Below are 11625 nucleotides of genomic sequence, written 5' to 3' on the forward strand. Positions count from 1 at the left end.
GGGGGGACGGGGCTGAGGGCGCATGTGTCTGGAGGTCTCCTTGTAGGCACTGATTTCAGCTGGGCACTCAGGTGGGCTGTGATCCGTTTTTTTGGGGGGGGGGTTGGGCGCCGGAGGTTTCCGTTTGGGTGGTTTTTTTGGGGGGGGGGGGTTGGTTTGGTTTTAGTGTGGAATGTGGGTGGCGTTCTGTAGGGGGGGCGGGGCTGAGGGCGCATGTGTTTGGAAGTCTCTGTTGTAGGCACTGAACGCCGGCTTGGAGACTCACCGCATGAACAGCTTGCAGAGTAAGGTCCGCGATGTAGTGGTTGTTTAGTGGCGTTCTTCGTCTGCGCTTTCCTCGCGGTTGGTCCCCGTGCTGTTAGCTACCCCCTCCTCAGGAAGGGGCGGGACTCGTGTGTGTTTGTTTTTTTTTTTCCTGAATGCCGCTGCATTTTCTTCGCTGTCCCACTCCTGCTCCTCTGCAGCACCGGTCCCATTCAAAGGCTTGGTGGTTTCTAAGTCCATGTGAGTGTTTGGGAGGTGGAACCGTACTTTGTGTGCATCACCTGAGGCACAGCCAATCAGCAGCGCATGGGCGGGGCAAACACTGATGTTCAAAAAGTGGTCTCTGCCGCCTCACTTTAAAACGTTGGGAAAGTGAGGCTTCATTAGAATGTTGGAGGTGCGTTTTATATAGAGAGATGGGGCGTGGCTGAGGGCGGGTCTATGAGTGAGGGTGACTGGTCCTAGCCTATGAAGACTACATGATTTTTGTGCTCCTCTGCCTTGGAGTAAGCTTCAGAACGTTCAAGGTGGGATTTATTAATATAGACGAGATACAGCAACCAGAATTGCACACAGTATTGAAGGTAACTGATATTGTGATGTCATAATGCCTCATTCCACCAATAAGAGCCAACCTCATTAGTGATGTCACAGTGGCTTGATTAACCTAGACTTACATTTATTACATATAGCAGTAATTTCACTTTCTAGAGACATTTCTTTTTTCTTTAATTAAGAGGGAAAGTTATGAACATGGGCTACCGTTAAGATGTGTTATTTTACTGTTAACCCCAGTTATTAGTAACTACGTCTAATTTCGTAAAATGAGACCAGTGGTAAAGTAACCCATCTTAACGGTGGCCCATGTTGTTAACTCCCCACCCTCCCTAAATTTCATCTGCCATTTGGAAGCCCACTCTCGCAGGGCACTCCTTTAATTTCTCACAATCCACATGCCATTTTACAAATTCTGAACAATTAGGTGTCATCTGCAAATTTACAGCATCCCCTGGGCATATAACTCTTTAAAAAGGATAAAAAGCTTCAAAAAAGGGCTTAAATAGAAAAAGTCTGTATAAAAACCGATCTGTGATTAAAAATGATAAAATAGTCCATGCTCTCAAAAATCAATCAAAAGCAATCAGATGTAATCAAGGCGGGTCCAATTAACTGAACTGCATTATTCTTTTGAATTTTAAACCTTAAAATATGCTTTTAAAAATGCTAAAATTGTTATGCACGTTCCAGATTGTGCTGCATGTCAACTGGCTGATCTTTACCCACATGTTTATTCACACTGTCCAAAAATATTGAAGAACGTAAAGCACTTATGATTTAAAATGTTTTCCACCTGGCTGCACAGGATGGGTGGAACATTTTTCTTACGTTGGATCGTTGTACCCTCCCATCCCTCTAGCTGTGCTAATGTTCCACCTGAAAATTAGTGATGCACACAATCAAATAAAACACAGAAAAACAAATAGATGAAGGGAAAAAAAGTTGTGGATATACACAAGCCCAACATTACCGGTACATTTGACTTTTTTTCCTGTATTTTTGTGCACAGTTTGGGGTTTTTTTTCCTTTTTATTTATAAATTTTAGTAAGGTTTAACAAACAAGAAAATGAAAATAGTTACTATTGATAGTACAAATATTGATTTTCAAAACAGAAAAACGACTAAAAAGTGACATAAAGCAGTTTTCTCACAAAAACGTCCAAATCAGCATTTTTTGAAACCTATTTTTAGATGTTTTTCTCTGAAGTCTATCAGAAGTGCATCCAAATCTCAAGGTGGCATATCAGGGCCATGTTCAGGGTGAGACTTGGGTGTTCCTGAGACTTAGGACTTTTTCAGTCATAACGGAAAAAAACAAAACCGTCCAGGACTAAAACTAAGACGTTTTAAGCTAGATCTGTTTTTATAACAAATAAGGCACAAAAAGGTGCCCTAAATGACCACTGGAGGGAATCAAGGGTGACTTTCCCCTTACTCCCCATGTGGTCACTAACTCCCTCTCACCCCCCAAAAATGTGATTTAAAACATTACTTGTCAGCCTCAGATGTTATACTCAGGTCCATCAGAATAGCATGCAGGTCCCTGGAATAGTCTAGTGGTGGGTGAGGTGCACTGCAGACAGGTGGACCCAGGCTCCTACACTTGTGGAGGAAACTGAACCCTCCAAAACTCACCAGAAACCCACTGTACCCACATATAGGTGCCCCCTTCACCCGTAAGGGCTATGGTAGTGGTGTACAGTTGGGGGTAGTGGGTTTTGGGTGGGCTCAGCAGACAAGGTAAGGGAGCAGTGGTCAGATGTGTACCTGGGACCATTTTATGAAGTCCACTGCAGTGCCCCCTTTGAATGGACTGTGTCGGCATTGCCGCATGGCTTAGTAAACAGGGGGTAGGGGGTAAATTTGTTCTTAAATCACAGGTTTTGTAATATCCCTTCATATGGGAACCATTCAAACTTAAATATGTAGGCATTCTATACAGTAAATCTCCTGAAGATACTCTTAAAATAAATGCAGAATACTATTCTTCAAATAACCACAGATCTATTGAACTACTACTACTACTTAACATTTCTAAAGTGCTGCTAGGGTTACGCAGCGCTGTACAGTTTAACAAAGAAGGACAGTCCCTGCTCAAAGGAGCTTACAATCTAAAGGACGAAATGTCAAGTTGGGGCAGTCTAGATTTCCTGAATAGAGGTATAATGGTTAGATTTAAAACACATATAGTAACATAGAGGGGCATAATCGAAAGGCGCCGGCCATATACATCAGCGGCCATCTATTTAACAGCGGTCTTGAACCGTATTAGCGGGGATCTCCCAGGAAACATCGGTGGACCTATGAAGAGTGACAAACAGAAAATTAAAAAGAAAACAGCTTTTATGTATTTGTTTTATTTCACTGCTTTATACATTGCAAGTGATCCCTGAGGTGATTATGGGGTTTACAATTTCTATTGCAGGTACTTTGCACTGTCCCTAGTGGGCTCACAGTCTAAGTTATATATTGTACCTGGGGCAACAGAGCTGCAGAGGGAATTGAACCCAGTTCTCCAGGATCTGAACCCACTGCTGGCCATCAGTATTTATGACAGATCATAAAAGACAGGTTACATAGAAGTACAATGAGTCCCTGCCCTACTGAGCTTACAGTCTCACTTAATATACCTCATGGTTATTCATGCCCCAGAGGATAGAGCTGCAGATTTTCATATTATTCACTGTGGGGTCCTTTTACTAAGGTGCACCAAAAAATGGCCTGCGCTGGTGTAGACGCGTGTATTAGGCGTGAGCAAGTCCATTTTTCAGCGCACCCGCAAAAAAGGCCTTTCTTCGTCTTCTTTCTTTCTTTCATAGTGGGGAAGAATGAAGGCACTTAAAGCACCAAAAAATAGTTATTTTTTTAGCATGATTCCCATTTTTTTTTTTCAAAGACTCATTTTACCAAAAACAATTGGATATCTTAGGGGTCCTTTTACTAAGGTGCACTGAAAAATGGCCTGTGGTAGGGTAGGCGCGGGTTTTGGGCGCACACAAAATCATTTTTCAGCGCACCCGTAAAAAAGGCCTTTTTAAAATTTTTGCCAAAAATGGACGTGCGGCAAAATGAAAATTGCCGCGTGTCCATGTTGGGTGGCATAGGAGCAGACTCTGTGGGTGCTGTGGGTGCTTAAGCACCCCCAATATTGAGAAAATTCCTTGTAAGTGTTCAAGGAAGGGTTATTTCCACTGGGCTTAGCACCCCCAATAATTTTGAAAAGTTGGCTCATGGGTCTAAGACCTTACCGCCAGCCATTGACCTAGCGGTAAAGTCTCACTCAGTAACCGGGCAGAGGTGACCTACGTCCGCTCCACGTATTGCTCTAAAAAAACACCCCTAAAACTACCTTGCAAACTCGGGAGTATTAATCTCCCTGACTTTAAAAATGATCATTTGGCATTCCAAATTTCACAAGCTAAATACTGGCACCAATCCAACGAAGACCAAGATGCTCCTGACTTTTTAAAAAAAGAAAAAATCCAACCAGTGACTCTAAATTTTCTCCCGACCACGAGCAGGTTTCGATAGACAGATGGCCAACACAGTGCCTTAGCGAGGGCGACTGACACCTGTGGTGGGTCGCCGCTATGCACCCCCCCAGGTGCAGCACGGCGCACCCCCCCTCGGAACGCATTCTTACCACTGGCGTACGAAAGGGGACGGGATGGGAGGGCCGCTCCGCCCCGAGTGCACGTCGCTGGGAGCTGCGTCGGCTCCGCTGGTTCCCTGCTCTCTCTGCCCCGGAACAGGAAGTAACCTGTTTCGGGGCAGAGAGAGCAGGAAACCAGCGGAGCCGACACCCCCCCAGCGGCGTGCACCCGGGGCAGACCGCCCCCCCTTCCTACACCACTGGGCCAACATATTGTGAAATCGACTTCTCGTGCCATAAAGTGGAGTGGAAGAGTGGCCTAGTGGTTAGTGCACTGGTGGTCTTGCAATCCAAAGGTGGCCAGTTCAAACCCCACTGCTGCTCCTTGTGATCTTGGGCAAGTCACTTAACCCTCCATTGCTTCAGGTACAAACTTAGATTGTGAGCCCTCTTGGGACAGAGAAATATCCAGAGTACCTGAATGTAACTCACCTTGAGCTACTAATGAAAAAGGTGTGAGCAAAATCCAAATAAATAAAATAATAAAAAAAAAATCAGATAACATTCATGTCAAACTCAATTGGTCAGAATATGTTTTTTTAATCATGTTTCTAACACATGAGAACTTTTTAGGAGGTATAGATCAATTGTGTACGGGATGATTAGTAGGTTAACTTTTATTCAATCAATTTTGCATGCACTAAAATTGTTAAACATATGAAAGACCATCATTATGAGACTGATTTTAAGACTCAGCCTGTGTTTGTCACAATAAATACATTTCCTGAAACCTTTTCTTGTGTCTATATCCCTTGATGAAATTCTAAGGGGTCCTTTTACTAAGGTGCGCTGAAAAATGGCCTGCACTGGTGTTGATGCGTGTATTGGGCCTGCGCAGGCCCATTTTTCAGCACACCTGCAAAAAAGGCCTTTTTTATTGGCCAAAAATGGACGTGCGGCAAAATGAAAATTGGCACGCGTCCATTTTGGGCCTGAAACCTTACCACCACCCACTGACTTAATGGTAAAGTCTCACGCGTTAACCGGACGGTAAGCGTCATATTTTCTGGCACACATGGAGGGGCATAATCGAACGGGGATGACCATCTCTAAGGTCGCCCATCTCTAAGGCCGTCCCAGCGAAGGGGCGGGAAAACCGCTATTATCGAAACAAGATGGGTGTCCATCTTTCATTTCGATAATACGATCGGGGACGCCCAAATCTCAACATTTAGGTCGACCTTAGAGATGGTCGACCTAAATGTTGAGATGGTCGACCTTAGAGATGGTCGTCCCCGGTTTTCAGCAATAATGGAAACCGAGGACGCCCATCTCAAAACTGACCAAATCCAAGGCATTTGGTCATGGAAGGAGCGAGCATTCATAGTGCACTGGTCCCCCTCACATGCCAGGACACCAACCGTTTTTTTTTTAGGGTGGGAGGGGCTTGGTGACCACTGGGGGAGTAAGTGGAGGTCATCCCCAATTCCCTCTGGTGGTCATCTGGTCAGTTTGGCTACCTTTTTGAGGCTTGGTCGTGAAAAAGAATGGACCAAGTAAAGTCGACCAAATGCTTGTCAGGGACGCCCTTCATTTTTCCATTATCGGCTGAGGACGCCCATGTGTTAAGCATGCCCCAGTCCCGCCTTCGCTATGCCTTCAACATGCCCCCGTGAACTTTGATCATCCCTGCGACGGACTGCAGTTGAGGACGCCCAAAATCGGCTTTCGATTATGACGATTTGGGCAACCCTGAGAGAAGGACGCCCATCTGTCGATTTGTGTCGGAAGATGGGCGCCCTTCTCTTTCGAAAATGCCCCTGATAGTGGACACGCGTCAAAAATGAAATTACCGCCCGGGCCACGCGGTAGTTCAAAATTGATGCTCTCCTGTGTGTTTCTATACTGCTGTTTGTGGCCAGTCGCGCTTCATGAATGGTGGGAACTGGTAGGAGCAAGAAAATCTCTTCAGGCGACCTGGAAGGGGAAATTGACTCATTCCCAGTCCTCCCATTGAATGTGACATTTCTGCATTATCTAAGTGGAACTAGGAGATGATTGGTTTCTGTGCTGCTGCGAAAGGCTTTATAGGCCTCAGTCCCTTCACCCACAGCAAAACAGGGAGCTTCAGCTTATCTGCATATCCTTACAGCCTTCTCCGGGGTGACACCCAGGTCCACTCCGATCCACTCAGGACCTCCGCTCTAGGTGCCGCGCGGGGCATTTTTCTCTTTACATCTAATCTTCTTCCCAGTTGCTAAAGTACCTCAGTCATTTATGGCTCCTATTCACATTCTCTTCCTAGCCCTGTCCCTTCCTAATCTTTTCCCTCACCCCCTACCTCTCTCCGCTACAGGAACTCACTGCCCATCCATCGACTTCATCACCTCACCTTCTCTCCTACCCTCTTCCTCCCTCTTGGCTTTTAATCTCCGTCTCTTTCTTCCCTACATTTTGCCTTCCCCATTCCACCTAAATACCTCTCGCCTTCGATGCCTTCGTGGCCACACCTCTCCTACTCTCCTCCGCTCTCTTTTACTCCTTCTCTTACTCTCAGCCGGTGACATCAATCCCAATCCTGACCCTCCTCACCAACTATTATCCCAACTCTACAGATCTCACCGTGACCTCTCTAACCTCATCTCTATTCCTCTACTCCCCTCCTCTTCTCTGCCCTTCTCTTGCGCCCTATGGAATGCCCGCTCTATCTGTAACAAACTCCCCTATATCCAGGACCTCTTTATCTCGCGTCACCTCCATCTGCTCGCCAAAATGGAAACCTGGCTCTGCTCTGATGACTCTGCTTCAGTCGCAGCCCTCTGCCATGGCGGTTATCTTTTTTCACATACTCCTCGCCCTGCTGGTCGCGGGGGCGGTGTTGGACTACTTCTCTCTCCCTCCTCCAGATTTCAACCCCTTCTTCCACCTCAATCTCACTGTTTTTCCTCCTTTGAAGTCCACTCTTATCCGCCTTTTCTCTCCTCTGCCTCTTCGAATAGCGGTCATTTATCGCCCCCCCTGTTAAGTCCCTTTCATCCTTTCTCAGTGACTTTGATGCCTGGCTTGCCTTCTTCCATGATCCTTCCTCCCCCTTTCTCATCCTTGGTGACTTTAATATTCCTGCTAATGATCCTTCCAATTCTTATATTTCCAAGTTACTCGCTTTAACATCCTCCTTTAATCTCCAATTATGCTCCACCTCCCCCACTCATCAAAATGGTCACTGTCTTGATCTCATCTTCTCCTCCAACTGTTCACCCTCTAGTTTCCTTGCCTCTGATCTTCCCCTCTCTGATCACCATCTTATAACTTTCACATTTAAATCTCCTCCCTCCCAGTCCCGTCTTATCTTATCTAATTTATCTAGGAATCTTCACGATATTGACCCTTCATCTCTATCCTCCCATGTTTAAAACCTCCTCTCTACTGTGGCACCATCCACGTCTGTCAACGAGGCTGTTTCTTCTTACAACAATACTCTATCCTCTGCCTTAGACACTCTTGCACCTTTGATGGCCCGCCCTATAAGGCGTACAAAACCCCAACCTTGGCTGACTTCTAATATCCGCTACCTACGTTCCTATACCCGCTTTGCCGAACGCCTCTGGCGGAAATCTCGGGCCCTTGCTGATTTCTTACACTTTAAGTTCATGCTGACCTCCTTCCAATCTGCTCTTTTCGCGCCAAACAGAATTATTATATCCAACTGACCAACTCTCTTGGCTCTAACCCTCGACTTCTCTTCACCACATTGAACTCTCTCCTCAAGGTGCCCCCTCCCCCAACTCCCCCTTCATTATCTCCTCAGACCCTTGCTGAATTCTTTCACGACAAGGTTCAAAAGATAAACCTTGAATTCTCTACCTCGCCACCTCTCCCTCCACTAGTCCGTTCCCCTCTCTCTCCTTCCCCTCATTCCTTTTCCTCCTTTCCGGAAGTTACTATAGAGGAAACTACACTTCTCCTTTCTTCCTCAAAATGTACCACCTGTTCCTCTGATCCCATTCCCACCCACACTCTTAATGCCATCTCACCTGCTCTTATTCCTTTTATCTGTCACATTCTCAACCTCTCACTTTCCACTGCAACTGTCCCTACTGCCTTTAAACATGCTGTGCTCACACCTCTCCTTAAGAAGCCTTCACTCGACCCTACTTGTCCCTCTAATTACCGACCCATCTCCCTCCTCCCTTTTCTCTCCAAATTACTTGAGCATGCTGTTCACCACCGCTGCCTTGATTTTCTCTCCTCACATGCTATTCTTGACCCACTACAATCTGGTTTTTGCCCACTCCACTCAACCGAAACTGCGCTTACTAAAGTCTCCAATGACCTATTACTGGCTAAATCCAGAGGTCTCTATTCCATCCTCATTCTTCTTGATCTTTCCGCTGCTTTTGACACTGTCGATCACAGCATACTCCTCAATACCCTGTCCTCACTTGGATTCCAGGGCTCTGTCCCTTCCTGGTTCTCTTCCTACCTTTCCCTCCGCACCTTCAGTGTTCACTCTGGTGGATCCTCTTCTACTTCTATCCCTCTGCCTGTCGGCGTACCTCAGGGTTCTGTTCTTGGTCCCCTCCTCTTTTCTATCTACACTTCTTCCCTTGGTTCATTAATCTCATCCCATGGCTTTTCCTACCATCTCTATGCTGATGACTCCCAAATCTACCTTTCTACCCCTGATATCTCACCTTGCATCCAAACCAAAGTTTCAGCATGCTTGTCTGACATTGCTGTCTGGATGTCTCAACGCCACCTGAAATTAAACATGACCAAAACCGAGCTTCTCATTTTTCCTCCCAAACCCACCTCCCCACTCCCCCCATTTTCTATTTCTGTTGATGGCTCTCTCATTCTCCCTGTCTCCTCAGCTCGAAACCTTGGGGGTCATCTTTGACTCTTCTCTCTCCTTCTCTGCTCATATCCAGCAGATCGCCAAGACCTGTCGTTTCTTTCTTTACATCCGTAAAATCCGCCCCTTTCTTTCCGAGCACTCTACCAAAACCCTCATCCACACCCTTGTCACCTCTCGTTTAGACTACTGCAATCTGCTTCTTGCTGGCCTCCCACTTAGTCACCTCTCCCCTCTCCAATCGGTTCAAAACTCTGCTGCCCGTCTCGTCTTCCGCCAGGGTCGCTTTACTGATATTACCCCTCTCCTCAAGTCGCTTCACTGGCTCCCTATCCGTTTTCGCATCCTGTTCAAATTTCTTCTACTAACCTATAAATGTACTCACTCTGCTGCTCCCCATTATCTCTCCACACTCGTCCTTCCCTACACCCCTTCTCGTGCACTCTGCTCCATGGATAAATCCTTCTTATCTGTTCCCTTCTCCACTACTGCCAACTCCAGACTTCGCGCCTTCTGTCTCGCTGCACCCTACGCCTGGAATAAACTTCCTGAGCCTCTACATCTTGCCCCATCCTTGGCACCTTTAAATCTAGACTGAAAGCCCACCTCTTTAACATTGCTTTTGACTCATAACCACTTGTAACCACTCACCTCCACCTACCCTCCTCTTCTCCTTCCTGTACACATTAATTGATTTGATTACTTTATTTTTTTTTGTCTATTAGATTGTAAGCTCTTTGAGTAGGGACTGTCTTTCTTCTGTTTGTGCAGCGCTGCGTACGCCTTGTAGCGCTATAGAAATGCTAAATAGTAGTAGTAGTAGTAGTAGTAGCTTTACAGAAAACCCAATGATATCAACGAATAAGGATATCCCCCCAAATTTGAAGCAATTTAACCAACCAGAAACAACCGCTGACCGGTTGAATAGCATTTTGACACCGTGAGATAACTGGCTATCTCAACTGAATATTCACGGTAAGTTAACCGGCTATACTGCGCAATAATTAGCAATATTCAGCACTGACCGGCTAAGTTTTGCAGGCAAATCGGACAGGGCTGGGACGGAGACTGGGGCTGCGGGGACGGAGACAGAACCCACGGGAATGGGGCCAAACTTTGTCCCCGTGTCATTCTCTACCTGGAGGCACCCCAGCCAGTCAAGTTTTCAGGATATCCACAATGAATATTCATTATAAATATACACCAGGGTTATACTGCGTTGTAATCAACAACGCAATACATAAATCTTTAATATTTCACTAGTCGATACACTTCTTCACACACAAAAAAAACCCATTTTTGTTAATCATAATTTCTGCAGAATCTTTATTCAGTATAAATAACCTACAGATTTAAAAATGTTCTCTAACTACGCCCTTACAAGACCTTCTAAAACGCGTCGGCTGAATAACATGTAAGAATAATATTGTAGTTCATTTTCTGTGACTCTCTGATCTGTTTTTTATGCAGTTATATTTATGACTACAGCTCTAGTGTACCTAGGGCAGGCAGTGGGGGGGGGGGGGGGTCCACCCAGGGTGCTGGAAGCGAGGGGGTGCGTGGAGCAGGGGCACGCTGTTGGCTCTTCCCTTCCACTGCCCTGTAACAGGAAGTTGAGATATCTGAGGGGCAGGGGATCAGCAAAGCCAACAGCATGTGCCTGCTCCATGTACCCCTTGCTTGGAGGAGGGGGGTGTATGCTGATCGGGGGAGGGAAGTATACTCTGCCACGCCCCGAATGCCATATAAATTAGGTGTGCCGCTGGACTACTGAAAACTGCTTGGATGGTGTTGCCTTAGGCGTATATCAAGCAATAAAGAAGCTTGAAACTAGAAACACCTGAATATAACTTACCTTGAGCTACTGTTGAAAGGGTTTGAGCTTGATCTAAAATGCATTAAAATAAATGCATGAGTTTAGAAGTAAAGGTTGATCTTCTAACAGGCAAGACTCATAAAGCTCGGATATATGCCATCAGGCACCATCGCTTTGTCTATTTTTAGCTTAGCTAGCAACTCACGAACACAGTACTCTGAGAATCAGTCTTGGTTTACTGAACATCCATTCACATTAGTATTTGTTTTCTGTGTTCCTCTCTTTGTAATGAACATGGTTATTGCTAAGTCATAATTCTCGTCGCTTGCAAAATCAAGTTTTATTGAACTATCCTACTATGAAGGGCATTAGATTGGCCAAATTTCTGTTGTCCTATTTTTCTGTACCACTGAAGATCAGGAAAACCAGTCGTTAATTAGTTTTTAAATAAATTGCTCAAAACATACTTGTTTAGGAAACTGTCTTATCTTAGGTTTAGTGGAAGACAAGTCCATATGCCATTATTAAAATGGACTTGG

General features: G+C 45.6%; 1 protein-coding gene across 1 annotated transcript in view; it reads right to left on the reverse strand.

Moving 5' to 3' along the window:
* The window catches only part of LOC115466521 (sulfotransferase family cytosolic 2B member 1-like), a 1032539-nt gene that overhangs the window by 274725 nt on the left and 746189 nt on the right, over positions 1-11625 (reverse strand). The gene's annotated exons all lie outside the window — the stretch shown is intronic.

The sequence above is a fragment of the Microcaecilia unicolor genome, chromosome 3 (genome assembly GCF_901765095.1).
Source record: "Microcaecilia unicolor chromosome 3, aMicUni1.1, whole genome shotgun sequence".
Taxonomy (NCBI): domain Eukaryota; kingdom Metazoa; phylum Chordata; class Amphibia; order Gymnophiona; family Siphonopidae; genus Microcaecilia; species Microcaecilia unicolor.